This window comes from Pan troglodytes, chromosome 19 (assembly GCF_028858775.2).
Source record: "Pan troglodytes isolate AG18354 chromosome 19, NHGRI_mPanTro3-v2.0_pri, whole genome shotgun sequence".
NCBI lineage: Eukaryota > Metazoa > Chordata > Mammalia > Primates > Hominidae > Pan > Pan troglodytes.
The window spans coordinates 52862737-52880150 of NC_072417.2; the positions used below are offsets into that span (position 1 = coordinate 52862737).

At 42.9% G+C, this 17414-nt stretch overlaps 1 protein-coding gene across 17 annotated transcripts in view; it reads left to right on the forward strand.

Moving 5' to 3' along the window:
* SPECC1 (sperm antigen with calponin homology and coiled-coil domains 1) overlaps nucleotides 1–17414 on the forward strand; it is a 310582-nt gene that overhangs the window by 252728 nt on the left and 40440 nt on the right. The gene's annotated exons all lie outside the window — the stretch shown is intronic.

A 17414-nucleotide genomic window follows, 5' to 3' on the forward strand; every position in this document is an offset into this window, starting at 1 on the left:
CTTGAGTCATGGGCCACCTAGTGTTCTGGTTGGTGGCAGCAAGGCTGTAAATCAGTTGTTTAGCATTCCTCCCTGAGATGAGGACATTCGCAACTTTGGTTGGATATGTTGGATTTCCTAGGGCCAGTTTCTGGAATTATTTAAGTAAAAGAATTAAACATTCTTTTATTCTTTTAAACATTATGAGAGTGCGGAAAAACAGTATGGCTATTTTCTTTGCATGACTGTTAAGCAGGTATGTCAGTGAAGTAGTGGTGTGGGTTTTGTGATCAGTGGGAATGCATGAAAGAATGCTATAGTGGGGATGAGCTGAAGCCAAGTCCTGTCCCTGCTGTCTCAGAAGAAGACACAAGCTCCAGTGGCTCACGCCTGTAATCCTAGCACTTTGGGAGGCCGAGGTGGGCAGATCACGAGGTCAGGAGATCGAGACCATCCTGGCTAACACAGTGAAACCCCATCTCTACTAAAAATACAAAAAATTAGCCGGGCGTGGTGGCGGGCGCCTGTAGTCACAGCTACTTGGGAGGCTGAGGCAGGAGAATGGCGTGAACCCGGGAGGCGAAGCTTGCAGTGAGCCAAGATCGCGCCACTGCACTCCAGGCTGGGCGACAGAGCAAGACTCTGTCTCAAAAAAAAAAAAAAAAAAAAAAAAGCAGACACAAGCTCCCCGAGCAGTGATGCCTCCACCCAAGAAGACAGCTTTTGCTGAATTACCCTCCTGAAGAAGAGTGCTTTGCCTAATTCGCATAAAGGTCCTATGTAGTTGGGCCTCCAAAACTTCTCCAAACATTTTGTTTCTATTGCTTTGAGAATTGTTTGCGTTTAGTTTAAGAGTTTTTGTTTTCTAGGACAGTATCGTTTTCTGTGAAAATCAGAAAAGGGACGTAATACCTGATGTAAGTTTAAGTTTTTTTCTTGTGAAATACACAAAGATAAAATGCACAAAATATAAATCATAATTTCTTGAACTGTGAGGAAGTGAAAAGTCATGCAGTCACCACTCCCATCCAGAAGAGGAGCATCACCAGCTCCCACAGACCCTTCCTATGACTTTCCCATCATAGCCCTCAGTACTCCCTAAGATAACCATTGTCCTCAATTCTCCTTCCAGATTTTTACAAAAGTATGCATTCCTAAGTACTATGTTAGTATTGCTTGCATTTGAATTTTATTACAAATGGAATAAAAAACTATGTAATATTTGCAGCTAGCTTTTTTTACACGGTATTGAGTCAGTGAGATTTATCCTCATTGTTGCATATAGCTGTAATTTGTTCATTTTCTTCACCATTTAGTAACCCATTGTAGGATTATACCATTATTTATCTATTCGATTATTGATGGAGAGTTGAGTCATTTCTAGTTTGGAGCTATTATGAATAGCGCTGTTATGTTCTTATGCGTATTTCCTGAAAAACATATGTGCTCATTCCTGCTGGATACATGCTTAAGAATGGAATTCCTGGGCCATAGGGTATGCATACAATCTAGTGGATAGTGCCAAACAGATGACTGAAGTAATTGTATAATTTATGTCTCTCCAGCAATTTATGAGAGATTTATTTCTCTGCATTCTCATCAACACTTGGTATTGTCAGTCTTTTTACTCAAGGTCATGTGGGTAATGTGTAGTACTGTCTCACTGTGGTTTTGGTTTGCATTTTCCTGTTGGCTGGGGAGGCTGAACACCTTTTCATATGCAAATAGATACCCTCTTTAAAATTGGCAGTTCCTACTGCATTCTTACAATATTTTGCTAAAATTTCGGAAGATTCCAGCACCATAATACTCCCTTCCCAGGCTGAAGCTTTTGAGGGAGGTGGGGATGGAAAATGAAAGAAGCTAGCAAGAAAAACCCAGCCTCAGCCAAGATCCATCCCAGATAGTAAATTAGCAGGGCTGGGAGTCTCTGTCATGTCAGCAGTCAGATGTCTTAAAACCAGAATCTACCCAGAGTATGTGTATCCTGTATCTTTGCCATTACCTTCTTTTCACTTTATGTTAAAAAAGAAAAAGAATCGCAGCACTTTGAGAGGCCGAGGGGGCAGGATTGTTTGCGCCCAGGAGTTTGAGGCTGCAGTGAGCTGAGATAGCACCACTGTAGTGCAGTGTGGGTCAGAAAAAAGAAAAAAGAAAAGAAAAACCTGTCATGCTACTGACCAATAATAGAGGCTCCCAAAGTATAAACTCGCCTCAGACCCTTGTTTGTTCTTCCTGCTACCCTGTCCACTCTGCCTCTGCCCTGTTTCAAGGATGGACCATGCCATGAAGGAAGGCCTCTTGGTTACAGCCTCCCCCAGCCCATCAGCCACGCTGCCGAGGACACGGGAAAGAATAAGAAGCCATAAGAACCAATAGCTATGGCTTCTTCTTCTTTCCTGTGTCCTTGGCAGCGTGGCTGATGGGCTGGGGAGGCTGTAACCAAGGGGCCTTCCTTCATGGCAGTTGAACAATGTGAACACTTGGACACAGGAAGGGGAACATCACACACGGGGGCCTGTTGTGGGGTGGGGGGAGGGGGGAAGGATAGCGTTAGGAGATATACCTAATGTAAATGATGAGTTAATGGGTGCAGCACACCAACATGGCACATATATACATATGTAACAAACCTGCACATTGTGCACATGTACCATAGAACTTAAAGTATAATAAAAATATATTAAAAGAAAATAAATATCAAGAAGCAGAAAGAAAAAAAAAGAATAAGAAGTCAGAGGGAGGCGGCTGCCTGCAGGAGGTTTAGCGTAAAGAAAATAGGAATGGTAATGGGAAATTGAAGAAAACATTTAAAAAGAGCTGTCATTCAAGAATGACTCCACTGATGCTGCCTGTGCTGTCCCCCACCTGACAGAAATGGACCAAGGCAGCTGCCAGAGTGCATATGAAAAGACAATTCACGTTTTCAGAAGGAGTGGCCTTCTGTGATGTAACCTTGTTGTAATGCAGGGAAGAGACAGACAATAAGATGTTTCCAGTCAGGATCACAAGAACACTATTTCCTGCTGGAGTGATTTTTGTGTGTGTGTGTGTGAACATTTTGGATTCGTTTTCAAAACATTTTACGTTTGATGAAACCCAAAACTCATTTTGCCTGTAGTACTTTTCATTCATCATGAAATCTCTGTAAAATTAGAAATATGACCATGTGTCTGCTTTATTTACCCTTCACAAAATATGTCTAGACCTGTTTGTTTGAGACACCTCATAGTCTTGTTCTCTCAGAATTAGGAAGCCAAAAATAACTGGTGAAAACTTTTTGAAAACCGGGAACCATGTGTACTTGACTTAAAATAACTTTCCTTTTATTTCATCAAAATACAGCGTGAAAGGTTATGTTACATCCCTCCATATATATATATTTTTATTTCAGCTTTAGTTATAGATTCAGGGGGTGAGTGGGCAGGTTTGTTACAAGGGTATATTGCTCGATGCTGAGGCTTGAGTTATGGGTCCTGTCACCCAGGTAGTAAGCATAGTACTCTGTAGGTAGGTTTTCAACTCACGCCTTCTTCCCTTCCTCCCTTGTCTAGTAGTCCCCAGTATCTATTGTTGCCATCCATGTGGCTTTTTTTGGAGATGGAATTTTTTTTTTTTTTTTGAGACAGAGTCTCACTCTGTCACCCAGTCTGGAGTGCAGTGGCACAATCTCAGGTCACTGCAACCTCCACCTCCCGGGTTCTAGCAATTCTCCTGCCTTAGCCTCCCAAGTAGCTGGGACTACAGGCGCACCCCACCACACCTGGCTAATTTTTGTATTTTTAGTAGAGACAGGGTTTCGCCATGTTGGCTAGGCTGGTCTCGAACTCCTGACCTCAGGTGATCTGCCCACCTCGACCTCCCAAAGTGCTGGGATTACAGGTTCACACCTGTAATATACATAAAGGGCCACTGGATACATATACATAAAAAGGGCCACTGCACCTGGCCCTTTATATCCATATGTACTCAACGTTTAGCTCCCACTTATAAGTGAGATGTGGTATTTGGTTTTCTGTTCCTGCGTTAGTTTGCTTAGAATAGTGGCCTCCAGCTGCATCCATGTTTTTGTTCTTTTATATGGACATGATTTTTGTTCTTTTTTATGGCTGTATATTTCCATGGTGTATATTTACCACATTTTCTTTATCCAACCCACTGTTGGTGGGTACTTAGGTTGATTTTATGTTTTTTCTACTGTGAACAGTGCTGCAATGAACATATGAGTGGTAGAACGATTTATTTTTCTTTGGGTATATACCTAGTCATGGGATTGCTGGGTCAAATGTTCTATTTTTAGTACTTTGAGAAATCTCCAAACTGCTTTCCACAGGGGCTGAACTAATTTTATTCCCACCAGCAGTGTATAAGCATTTCTTTTTCTCCGTGGCCTCGCTAGCGTCTGCTATTTTTTGGCTTTTTAATAATAGCCTCCTGGCTAGTGTTAGATGGTATCTCATTGTGGTTTTGATTCGTATTTCTTTGAAGATTAGGGATGTTGAGCGTGTTTTCATGTTTATTGAATGTGTATATGTCTTCTTTTGAGAGGTGACTGTTCATTTCCTTTGCCTATTTTTTAATGGGGTTATTTGGTTTTTGCTTGTGGATTTAAGTTCTTATAGATTCTGGATATTAGATGCATAGTTTGTGAATATTTCTTCCCATTCTATAGGTTGTCTGTTAACTCTGTTGATAGTTTCTTTTGCTGTGAAGGAACTCTTTAGTTTAGTTAGATTCCACTTGTCAATTTTTTATTTTGCTGCACTTGCTTTTGGGGACTTAGCCAAAAATTCTTTGCTAAGGCCAATGTTGAAAAAGTTATTTCCTAGGTTTTCTTCTAGGATTTTTATAGTTCGAAATCTTATATTTAAATCTGTAATCCATTTTAAGTTAATTTTTATATGTAGTGACAGGTAGAGGTCTAGTTTCTATCTTCTGCGTATGGTCAGCCAGTCATCCCAGCAGCATTTGCTGAATAGGGAATTCTCTTCCCATTGCTTGTTTTTGTCAAAGATCAGATGATTATAGGTTTGCAGCTCTATTTCTGGATACTCTAACTTGTTCCATTGGTGTATGTGTCTGTTTTTATACCAGTACCATGCTGTTTTGGTTACTGTAGCCTTAGAATATAACATGAACTCAGGCAATGCGAGTCTCCAGCTTTGATCTTCTTACTTAAGATTGCTTTGGCTATTCAGACTCTGTTTTGGTTCCATATGAATTTTAGAATAGTTTTTTCTAATTCTTTGAAAAATGACATTTGTAGTTTGATAGGAATACCATTGAATCTGTAAAGTGCTTTGGGCAGTATGGCCATTTGAATGATACTGATTTTTCCAATCCATGAGCATGGAATGTTTCTCCATTTATTTGTGTCATAGCTGGTTTCTTTCAGCCTCCTTCCATATATTGTTCAGCTCCGGGTAAAATTGTAGGTGCTGGGGGCCGGGCGCGGTGACTCACGCCTGTAATCCCAGCACTTTGGGAGGCCGAGGCGGGTGGATCACGAGGTCGGGAGATCAACACCATCCTGGCTAACATGGTGAAACCCCGTCTCTACTAAAAAATACAAAAAAATTAGCCGGGCGTGGTGGCACGCACCTGTGGTCCCAGCTGCTTGGGAGGCTGAGGTAGGGGAATGGCGTGAACCCGGGAGGCGGAGCTTGCAGTGAGCTGAGATCATGCCAGTGCACTCCAGCCTGGGCGACAGAGCAAGACTCCGTCTCAAAAAAAAAAAAAATATTGTAGGTCCTGGGGATTCCACAGTGAATGAAACAGGCAACAGTCCCTGCTCTCATGGAACTTACATCCTCATGGGGTCTGGCAGTTAACTGAAATAAAAGGTAACATATGTACGGTATTTGAAGGTTGTATTGCTGTGGAGAGAAATAAAGCAGGGAAGGAGGGTTGGGAATATTGGGTGAATGGTACAATTTATACACAGTGGTCAGGGAGATGACATTTGAGCACTTGCTCCCCTCTTTTGAAGGGCTTTGGTGTCTGCATGAAGCTTTATTTCCCACCAAGGCCTAGGTGTGGAGGGTCAGAGTAAGGAGGTCATTACTGTCGTTACTGTGCCAATAGAAGCTGAAGTGACACACGGTGGTCGACCCAGGTCAGCAGCACTGGGAAGTGAGCATCGCAGCCAGACCCACCTGCCGAGCTCCGGGCCAACTGCCTGACATCTTGAGTGGCCCAGGATTGAGACCCAGTGAAAGGATGTGAGTTTGCCCTCGCTACGAAGTGAGGCCCAGTTCACTAAGCTCAAAATGGCGCTCCTGGGAGGCCCTTCCACACATTCTGCTCAACTCATACACACTGGTGTCTTTTTGGAATAAGTCACTCCTGGAAAGGCCCTCTAAATTACTCTCAGTCCTCAAATTTCATACTCCTGATGTGTGTTGGCTGTTTTCCAAGCCAAGGGCAGGCCTGACTCAGATAACTCCTACCCCTCCCTTTCTTTCATCTGAAAGTCTAGTTTAAGCTCCTAGTTTTCTGTTACGATGGAGAGATTTCCATTTGTAATTTCCAGTAAGAATTCTGAAGGGACAGAAAGTCGGGAGGGTAGGTGTGACAGGAAGAATTCTAAAGATAACCCCCATGACTCTCCATGGTAGAATGTCCTCCTCTTTATATGACACAGGGAGATGGTCTGGATATGCCCACTGATCACAAAGCCCTGTAGAAGACAAGTGATGGCTCTGGCTTGTGGCAGAAGTTGGGGAAATTCAAAGCATGAGAAGGACTCTGATTGTTCTTGGTGGTTTGAAGAGGGAGGGGGCACGTGAGAAGGAGCCGAGAAGGGCCCCCTGGCTGACAGCCAGCAGGAAACAGGGACTTTCTAGCACTAAAGCATTAGTGCTGAGGTCCTGGCCGTGCCCAGAAATTGCCATGTGGGTGCTCTGGAGTTTTGAGGTTGACAACTGCAAGTTGTGTGTGGTGCCACCGGGTCCTTTGTCTCCTCCTCTGTCCTGATGCCCTCAGACCTCAGCCAGGCCAGGGATGCTCAGTTTGCTTTGCCTTCTGCTTTCCCTCAGCTGGGGGATCTTGGGCTGGAAGTCACTCTGATGAACATGTGGAATTCAGCTCTAAGTCTCTCCTGAGTCCTCTGTTACCTCCCAGGAGGCATGATGAGGCACAGCTACCCTTCACCTCCATGGGTGGCATGAAGATACTTGCAAGTATCTTTTAGACGAAAATATATACCGGTATTTACTGTTACTTGAATTCCTGTTTGGTTCTTGCATTTCAGATCAAAAGAAAGAAGAGTTTAGATAGGGATTTACTTGAAAATGTATCTGTATCTGTTCCACTTTTGAAATTGTATGGCAAGAATTCAGATAGCAAGCGATACCTACACTATCGTTAAGGGACAGATGACGTCTTTGAACCAGGTTTTAACCTGTTAGCTCAGACCTATATCTTCTTCTCTTTTGGAGAAAAAAAATCAGTCTTTGTGTGTCCACACTGAATTTTGCTTTGAATCTGGAAAGAACACCCATGTTGCAGGCAACTTCTGTTGTTCTGTCTCTGAGTTCCCACAAACAAGCACTAAAATCTGCTTAGCCAATAGCAAGCAGCCTCTAAAATATCAGGTCACTTGGGGCTCTGTTTCTTATTTTCTTTTTTGAGACAGATCTCTTGAAGGCTACACGCACAATTCAAAGAACATAAAGCCTTTGATTTATTTACTGCCATCAGAGTGGTCCTTTCCCTGACTTGGATGATAGAGTCTCAATAGCAGATGCGCGGCACTGTGGGCTTCCACTCTATTGTGGCCTTTTCTACCCACTTTCTCTGCTTCTGTACTGCTTCTGACACAGTGGTCTGTGAAGACATTTTCAGTGGCACAGGTGTTGTCCTACAACCTGTGACAACAGTGGAGTTTGTTTGCAAAATAAAGATGCAAGGCTTTCCCATGTTGTGGGGGACACAGTCCTCTCCCGGTGGCCATGTTTCTGGTTGGTTTTCTCTCACGAGCCAGTGTGCTGTGGGGCACCCACTCCCACTCCCACTCTCAGTGGTGTGTGCATGCCCAGAGGTATGAAACTTCAAGGAATAAAAGTGGCTTTCTGAACAAAAATATCAAAGTGTGTAGAGACCTGTCAGACTGTTCGCACAGCAGATGGGGAGGGACACATTCTCCCACCTTAGTCTGCACAAACACCGAAGAAGCAGCCCTGACAAGTCTAAGCTGGGCACATCCCCAATTCCTTGGGAATTTTGGAAATAAAACTGAGAAAGATTACTCTAAAATATAAAGCCCAGATGCTATTGGCAGCCATGTTTTTGCCTCTGTGCAAAAAAGACTTAACCCAGTAGGCCTGGGACGGCTCTCTTTAGCAAGGCTGCTTGCAAGGCTGGCCCTTGGCTGGCGTCTGGGAACTGGGATTACAGGAGGGTTCCCATTGTTTCCAGAACTGATGAGAGGTGCTCACGGTGCTGAAACTGTTTGTGCAAACACATGGTATGTGCTGAACAGCAGCTTTCCTTTGGGGAGTCTGGAATGTAGTATGTGCTGGGCAGAAGGGGCTGGATGCTGAGTCCCTAGTGAGCTTCCCTGGTTGGCAGCATTTTTTTTTTGAGATGGGGTTTCAGTCTTGTTGCCCAGGCTGGAGTGCAATGGCACCATCTCGGCTCACCACAACCTCCGCTCCCGGGTTCAAGATTCTCCTGCCTCAGTCTCCCGAGTAGCTGGGATTACAGGCATGTGCCACCACACCCAGCTGGTCTCAAACTCCCGACCTCAGGTGATCTGCCTGCCTCGGCCTCCCAAAGTGCTGGGATTACAGGCGTGAGCCCCTGCGCCCGGCCGGTTGGCAGCATTTCACACGTGTTGTCATGGCTTGTTGCCAGGGGAATTAAACGTGTCCGTGACTGCTGGAGAGAATTCTTGGAAGCACGTGCCTGGTTTCCTCGAGACTTCCTGCCCTGTGCCTTTTCCCTTTGCTGATCTGGCTTTGTGTCCTTTCGCAGTAATAAATCTGTGAATAGCCGTGGCCATGACTCCATGCTGCGTCCTGTGGGTCCTTCCCCTGATCATTGAACACGGGCTTTTTATTGAGCCTTAAAAAGGAGTAAGGCACTGACACAGGCTGCAGTATGAATGTTCCCTGAAGACGTGTTGCCAGGTGAAAGAGCTGGGTACAAAATCTACATCTTGTATGAGTCCATTTATGAAAAATATCCAGAATAGGCAAATTCACAGAAACAGAAAGCAGATGAGCGGTTGCCAGAGGCTGAGGAGAGAGGGGAATAGGGACTGGAGTGGCTGCTTAGTGGGTACAGGGTTTTCTGTTGGGTGATGAAAATGTTCTGGAACTAGGTAGTGGTGATTCTTGCACAACATTGGGAATGTGCTAAAAGCCACTGAACTGTACACTTTAAACTGGTTTAAAATGGTGAAAGTGATACATTAATTTTACCTTAATTTTTTTTAAAAAAAACAGTGTTATGAACAGACACGATAGCTCATGCCTGTAATCCAAACACTTTGAGGGGCCAAGGCAGGAGGACTGCTGAGACCAGGAGTTCAACACCAGCCTGGGCAACATAGCAAGGCCCTGTCTTTACCCAAAAAAAAAAAAAAAAATTAGCCGGCTATGATGGTGTACACCTGTGATTCCAGCTATTCAGGAGGCTGAAGACAGAGACTTACTTGAGCCCAGAAGTTCAAGGCCTCCGTGAGCTATGATCACACCACTGCACTCCAGCCTGGGCAACAGAGAGAGACCCTGTCTCTGGGGAAAAAAAAAAAGTGTGCCATGATGATGAATATCACTTACCATGCATTTTTATGCTTATGCTAAATAGTTGTGAAATAGTGCCAAATTTTTGTAAAGTAAGTTCCTAGAAGTGAATTTGTTTTTGCAAAAGGGTGTGTTACACTTTCCATTTAAATATATATTCTCAAATTGCCTTCATTAAGGTTATTTAGTTTACACTTCTCTATACAGTGTACAAGATTATACATTCCCAATACTGGATACACCTACTCTTTTGATCTTTTTCAGCCTAAGAGGAGAAAATGGCATTTCTTTTAATTTTTCATTGCAGATGAAGGTGAAGCACTTTTTATCAACTTGTTAGTTATTTATATCTTTCTTCTGTGAATTACTAGTACAGTTGCTTTGCTTGCTTTTCTATTTGTATGTTCATCTTTTTTCCTCAAAATTTGTGATAGCTCTTTTTGGTTTTCTTTTGGTTTTTATTTTTATCAAAGCTCTGCATGCCCACAATCAGGTATGCAGAGATCCTGATGAGCAAAGCAGTCAGCCCGGCCTGAGAGCTCTGCTTCCTGCTCCCCAGAGTCAAGCATTTTCAAGTCACCTTGCTGATTTTTTTTTTGTCATTTACCTCTACGTTGCTGACTAGCACATTTATCAACTGCTATTTCTAGTTTTTCATTTTAGATGTTGTATTTTGATCTCCTACTGTGAAAGATGAGGGTTTCTTTCTTTTTCACTCCCACCCCCCCATGCTTCCTGTCTTTGCATTCTCTCATGGTTGTACATATCTGGAGTTCACATTAAGATGCTGTGAGTGTCATTCATAGATTAGCCATGTAGTAGTATACACTGCTGCAGCTTTTTCTTTTACACAACCTGTTGCTTGCCTTACACTTAAAATTGTCTTGTTTTTGTCTGTTTGCTTAGTTTTATATGTAAATGACACTCATTCAACCGCAACTCTTCGTGAGATATCCCCACACATCACAAGGGTCAGGGGTTGCAGCTGTGTTATCCTGAGGAGATCTCTCTGGAGCCTCTGACCTCTTCCATCATGGCTGCCCTCTATGCCTGGTGCACAGAGCCCCTGTTAGTTCTTTGCCTCTCTCTTTTTTGATCTTCTGTATCCTACATCCTATTTTTTTTTCCCTTTGTTTTTTTTTCCCTTCAGTATCTCCCTGAGAATGAGTTCATAGATGGTAAAATTTTATGACCTCGCATCTTTGTTTTACTCTGATGCTTGATGGTTTCTTTAGGTATAAGATTTTAGGTCAGAAACTATTTTCATTCATAATTTTGTGGGCATTGCTCCATTGTCTTCTATTTGCCAGTGTTGCAGCAAGAACAGAATGATTACAGTCGTTTGTGATTTTTTTTTTCCTCTGCAAAAGCTCATAGGAGGTTCTGGTTGTCTCCAGGATTCTAAAATTTCAGGGCGATGTGCCTTGCTCTATAGCTTAAGTTTTGTGTTTTCTATCATGCTAGGCACTCACTGCACCCTTTCAATATGTAATTCATGACTTTATTTTCTGGAATTATTTCATTGGTAATTTCTTCTACTCTGTTTTCTTTTTCTGGAAATCCCCCTGGCCTGGCCCTCTAATTATCATATTCTTTTTCCCCCTATTTCTATCTCTTTGCATTACAGTTTTGTTTTCTGGGAGGCTTCCCTAACTTTAATCTTCCAAATTCTATTAAATGCTTAATTTTGCTTTTTTTTTTTTTGCTTTTGCATCATTTCAATTGTTTTTTAATTGTGAAATGTACATAGGATAAAATTTACCATCTTAACTATTTTTAAATGTACAGTTCAGTATCGTTGAGTATGTTCTCATTATTGTGTAACCAATCTCTAGAATGTTTTCATTTTGCAAAACTTAAATTCTATACCCATTAAACACTAATCTGACATTCCCCTCTTCCCCCAGCCTCTGGCAGCAGCCATTCTACTTTGTATCACTATGAATTTAACCACTTTAGGTACCCCATATAAACGGAATCATACAGTATTTGTCCTTTTGTGTCTGGCATATTTCACTTAGCATGATGTCCTCAAGGTTCATCCATGTTATAGCATGTGTCAAAATTTCCTTCCTTTTTAAGACTGAATAAAATTCCGTTGATTATATTTGCTATCATATTTTTAACTTCTAGGATTTCTTTTTTATTCCCTGAAATTTTTTATAGCATCCTGTTCTTGTTTCACAGATACAGTGTTACATATGAATTTCACTGAGGATTGTAGGTTGATTTTATCACCAAATCTCTCTATGCAGATTGTTTCCTACAGTCCCTTTGTTCCATTGGTATCTTTAGGTCTCTATCTTTATGCTGGAGGTTTGACTGCTCATGTTTAGGTGGAGGCTCTGCAAAGCTGACCCCTTCCCTGGCCTGCGTATGAGGCCTGCGACTATGGTCTTCATAGTAGAGAACTGTTCCTGTGGCATATCCATGACGAACTTCTGATGTCAGTGTCTTTAGGTGGTCCTTCCTCTTGGGCACATCCATTCTCCAGAGAAGGGCCTTCTAGTCTCCTGCTGGAGGACATCAACCTGGCAACCAGAATTGTGGGACCTAATCAGAAAAGAGGCCTGTGGGCCAGGCACAGTGGCTCACCCCTGTAGTCCCAGCACTTTGGGAGGCCGAGGTGGGTGGATTGCTTGAGGCCAGGAGTTCAAGACCAGGCTGGCCAACATGGTGAAACCTCATCTCTACTAAAAACATTAGTGGGGCATGGTGGTGCACGCCTGTAGTCCCAACTGCTTGGGAGGCTGAGGCATGAGAATCTCTTGAACCTGGGAGGCGGAGGCGAGATCGTGCCACTGCATTCCAGCCTGGGTGACACAGCGAGACTCTGTCAAAAAAAAAAAAAAAGAAGAGGCCTGGGGGTGGAGAGTGACTACCTCAGCCCTCACCATGTAAATTCACTTAATTCCCTTGTTTTCACTGCATCACTCATGCCTCAACTGCTCATTGTCCTCTGGGTGTGCACAGAAGAGAGAACGTTTGGAGCTTTGGCTGCTCTATAAACAGATCTCCAACCCATTCTTCCTGTTTTTAACCTCCTTCATTCCCCCACCTGAAGCACCTCTTGCCACCAATTTCCTGTGTCTTTGAGGGATTTTGCACCATAAATCAGGTTGGGTCTTTGCCCTTCGCCACTGCTGGCCTGGGATTTAGTTTGCTTAGGTCTGTTATGTTAGTTATCTCTTGTCCATTGACTTTTCAGCTGCCAATGTTTTGTCTTTTTGCTTTCTTTCATGTTCCCTTTTTCCTTGTCTGTTAATGCCTTTGGAGGAAAAATTCCTTTCTGTGGTTTTCTGGGGCTTCACGAGGGGGTGAGATTGTGAGTGCATGCGTTTCATTGCCATCAGCCTGGAGGCCTCAGAGAGCTTTATTCCTTTCTCCTTAAGGATATTAACCATTATCTGTCATAGAGGTTCCAGGTACCCTTTACATATATACTATATTATATACAAATACACACACCCTTTTGTTCCTTCTGGAGTGCATTTGTGTTTGTTAGGTCAAGTTTTATTTTTCCCCCAGATGGATGGCTATTTATTTCAGCATCACTTATTTCATCATCTCTCTTGAACTAACTGATAGGCCTAGGTATGAATGGGAACTGAGTGGTGTCTGGACTTGCTGCTCCCTTCTGTGCCTCTGTGGGTCTGGCCTCTGCCACAGGTTGCTGCCGAGCAGAGAAATGAGAGCAGGACCTGAGTGCGGCACAGCGCCCTGGGCCTCAGCCAGGGTCCTGTGAGTGTCAGTCAGTGCTGTGGCATGCGTTGTTTTGATGAATTTAATGCCCTGGCATTTTTCATTATTTGATTATACTTGTTGGTTTTCTAGGTAAACTATTACACATAACAATAGTTTTGTTTCCTTTTTTTCTTTTTTCTTTCTTTTTTTTTTTTTTTTGAGAGGTAGTCTCAAAAAAGTCTCGGCTCACTGCAATCTCCGCCTCCCGGGTTCAAGTGATTCTCCTGCCTCAGCCTCCCTAGTAGCTGGGATTACAAGCGCGTGCCACCACACCTGGCTAATTTTTTGTGTTTTTAGTAGAGGCAAGGTTTCACCACATTAGCCAGGATGGTCTTGATCTCCTGACCTTGTGATCCACCTGCCTTGGCTTCCCAAAGTGCTAGGATTACACACATGAGCCACTGTGCCCAGCCTTGTTTCTTCTAATATTTATACCTCTTGTACTTTTTTTGGTTTATTGCATTCATGAAAGTCCAGGTCACTGTTGAATAATGCTATTGATGGTGGATATTCTTGTTTTATTTTCTGTTCGTAATAACAGAAATAAGATTTAATAATATTATTAAATAATTTAATAATGATTTAATAATATTATTAAATAATTTAATAATAATTTAATAATCACCTAAATGAGATTCTTGTATTGTTTTGTGATAAATACTCTATCAACTAAAGGAAGCTTGCATCTGTTTTGAGCTTACCGGGGGATGTTTTAAGTCCAGAAATAGGTAAGAATTATATCAAATTCCTTTTTAGCTTTTAATGAGCTATCCATATGGTTTCTTCTCTTTTGACCCATTTATGTAATTAATAACATAAATACATTTACTAGTAGGGGAACATTTGTACATATCTGGGGGCAAAATTCCAACTTGGTCATGGTATATTATTCCTGGAGGAAACTCTACTTGATTGTGGTTATTCTTTAATGTGAAATATACGATTTTTTATACTCAGTTATTGATGAGACATTTGGCTTCTTGTTGGTTGCTTTGGTATAAATGAAGTTTTGTCTCAGTAAGGCCTGTTTTTGTTTTCGTTATGATGTTAGTGAGCTCTAAAACCCTGTATCATCTGTATATAGTAAAAAGTGCAATAGGTATTTATTTTACCACCTTCTGTAGTAGGATTAATGACAGAATTAATTCTTAGCCAAAGAGAATGTTTTATACTCTAGTTGCAAAATTATGTCCAGTCTGACAAATGAAAACCTGAAAACCCCAAAAATGTTGTTGGGTAGAAGTTGGGAAACCTTTCATTTAAGCTTCAGACAATTTTTGTGAAAAGTATAAAAGTGAAGACTTAACATTTTTCCTGGAACTGATGCTCTTTTGTTTAATGAAAGTCCTCTGAAAGGACTTGTTAGTTGCATAGAGGTAAGGCTAGGCCCCTGCCTATTCTCAGGGCTCAAGGCCTGAGCAGCCGAAGGCCCATCAGTGGTCCCAGTTACCTCAGTGGGAGCTCAAGTGTCCCCTGTCCCCATGTGGCCACTTGATCTGCTGGATTCTGAGTCAGGTGTGTTGAAATCTCTTACTCTGACTGTGGTTTGTGTCAAAAGCTTTGATTGCTGAGAGATTATGTTCCAGATATTTTGAACCATACGTAAAGGTTCCTTGTTCTATCTTCTTGGTGGTTTTTACCTTTTACTTCAGTTAATCCTTTTGATCTAGAAGCTTACATTTTATATACCAATATTGCTATTTCCATTTATGTTTTCTGTGCATTTTATGTTTTGCATTTATGTTATTTGCATGATATATCTTTGTACTTTCTTTCCTTTCTTCTCTTTTTTTCCCCCAGAGTTGGAGTCTTGCTCTGTTGCCCAGGCTAGAGTGTAGTGGCACAATTATAGCTCACTGCAGCCTCCACCTCCTGGGCTCAAGCAATCCTCTTTTCTTAGCCTCCTAAGTAGCTGGGTCTACAGGTACATGACACCACACCTGGCTAATTCTTTAAAAATTTTTTTTAGAGACAGGGTCTTGCTATGTTGCCCAGGCTGGTTTTGAACTCCTGGGCTGAAGAGATCCTCCCACATTAGTCTCCCCACTTAGCTGGGATTAGAAGTGTGGAGCCACTTTGCCCAGCTCCTTTATTTTCAGCCTTTCTTAGTTGGTTGTTTCAGGGTTATGTCTTATAAATAGTTTGGCTTTACATGTAATCTGAAAATTCCTCTAACAGGGCAGCTTAGCCTGTTCACATTTTCTTGTGGCTGTATGTGTTTTATCTCCTTCCTCTGTCTCACTTTCTATTTTTAGTAGACTTCTCTTGCTGGCTTCCTTCTTACTGATTCCCAGGCACCTAGCAGCGTGGTAAGGTGTGTGAGTTGAAGAGGTGGAAAAACCCAGGCCTGAGACTCTGAGGGGTAATCACAGTGGAATAATCATAAAGTTTAAAGCTAGAGTCTGTTTTTGTTAAACTGGAGCAGAATCATAAATCAAACACATTTTTAAAAATGCAGAGCTACAGAGCCGGCTGCATTAGTGAGAAACAGCCCCGTCGGCCCCTTTGGGGTCAGAAGTCAGAATTGGAGGCAGGGCCTGGGCCCAGTTGCTCTTGCCAGGGCTGCTTTCTGGGGTAGAATGGAGGAAGAGCCATGGGCAAGGGCCAAGTCCACTGGCCACTGTCACCAGGGGAGCAGCCCGAAGTCAGGGCCGTACCTGGGAGCAAGAAGGACTCCAAAGACCTGGAGCAGATCTGGAGCACTGTGAGCTGGAGGAGTCGGGCTCGGATAGCAGCCTGCAAGGGTGAGGGTGCTGAGAAAGCAAGATGGACAGAGAGGGACAGATGTGGCCCATTCAGGGATCCAGACCAGTGTCTCATGGCATCTGATGTCTAGTCACCAGCATGCATGGGGACATGCCTGGACACTTGGGCTGATGCTTCTGCACGACTGAGCCTCACGGTAGCAGGGTGCCCCTGGACAGAAACAACCACATGACCAAGCAGAACTCCTTAGCAGCCGTTTAAAAGGATAACTGGAAACTCTCCAACCTAATTGGGTAAGATGGCTTACCAATTTGCTAAGTAGGGCATATGCTTAAAGTACTTTTTAAACTTTTTTTTTTAAATGATGCTGCTAAATGAAAGTATGTTTAATTTCACAGGGAGGATCTGTTTTTGCCAAATGAAGTTCACTTAGCTCCTTTTATTGGTGCTTTGGGGAAGAGGGGGTGTGGTCTGTCCCTTTAGCCTTATAGTTCTTGATCTGGTTTTTCTTTTTTTCTTTTTTATTGTAAAATACACATAACATGAAATTTATCATTTTAACTATTTTAAGTGTACAGTTCAGGGGCATGAAGCACGTTCACATGGTTGTGCAGCCATCACTGCTTTCTATTTCCAAAATGTTTTCATCATCCCAAACTGAGCTCTGTATGCTTTAAACACGGGGTAGGGGACTCCATATTCCCCGCCCTCAGCGCCTAACCACTGTTCTGCTTCGTCTCTGAATTTACCCATTCTAGCCACCTTGTAGACGTGGACTCACACAGAATGTGCCCTTTGATGAGGGGCTGATTTCACTCAGCACAGCGTCCTCAGGCCCACTTATGTTGTGGCGTGCGTCAGCCACGCTGCTTCTGCATCCATCTGTCCACCTTCTCCTCTCCATAGTCCCCACCCCATCCTGGGTCAGGAGTTGTGATTTTTCCTTGTGTCTTCCAGAACCAAAGCTGGGAGATCGCCTGCTACCATGGCCTGAAAACCCTTAACGACTCTGCAGCCAGCAGAGTTGGACCCATATTCCTGGCCTGTGTGGAAAGATCGGCTTTTTTTAATGGGACTATTTAGCTGTATTATTTGTCCTCCCTTTTCTCAGAGGTATGGAACATAGCTCCCCTCCCCACCCTCACCACACCTACCTGAAAAACGGGAAGGTTAGATCCTCCATGTCCTTAAGGAAAAGAAGAGAGTGTTTTGGTTGCCAACAATTTGGGCTCCAGG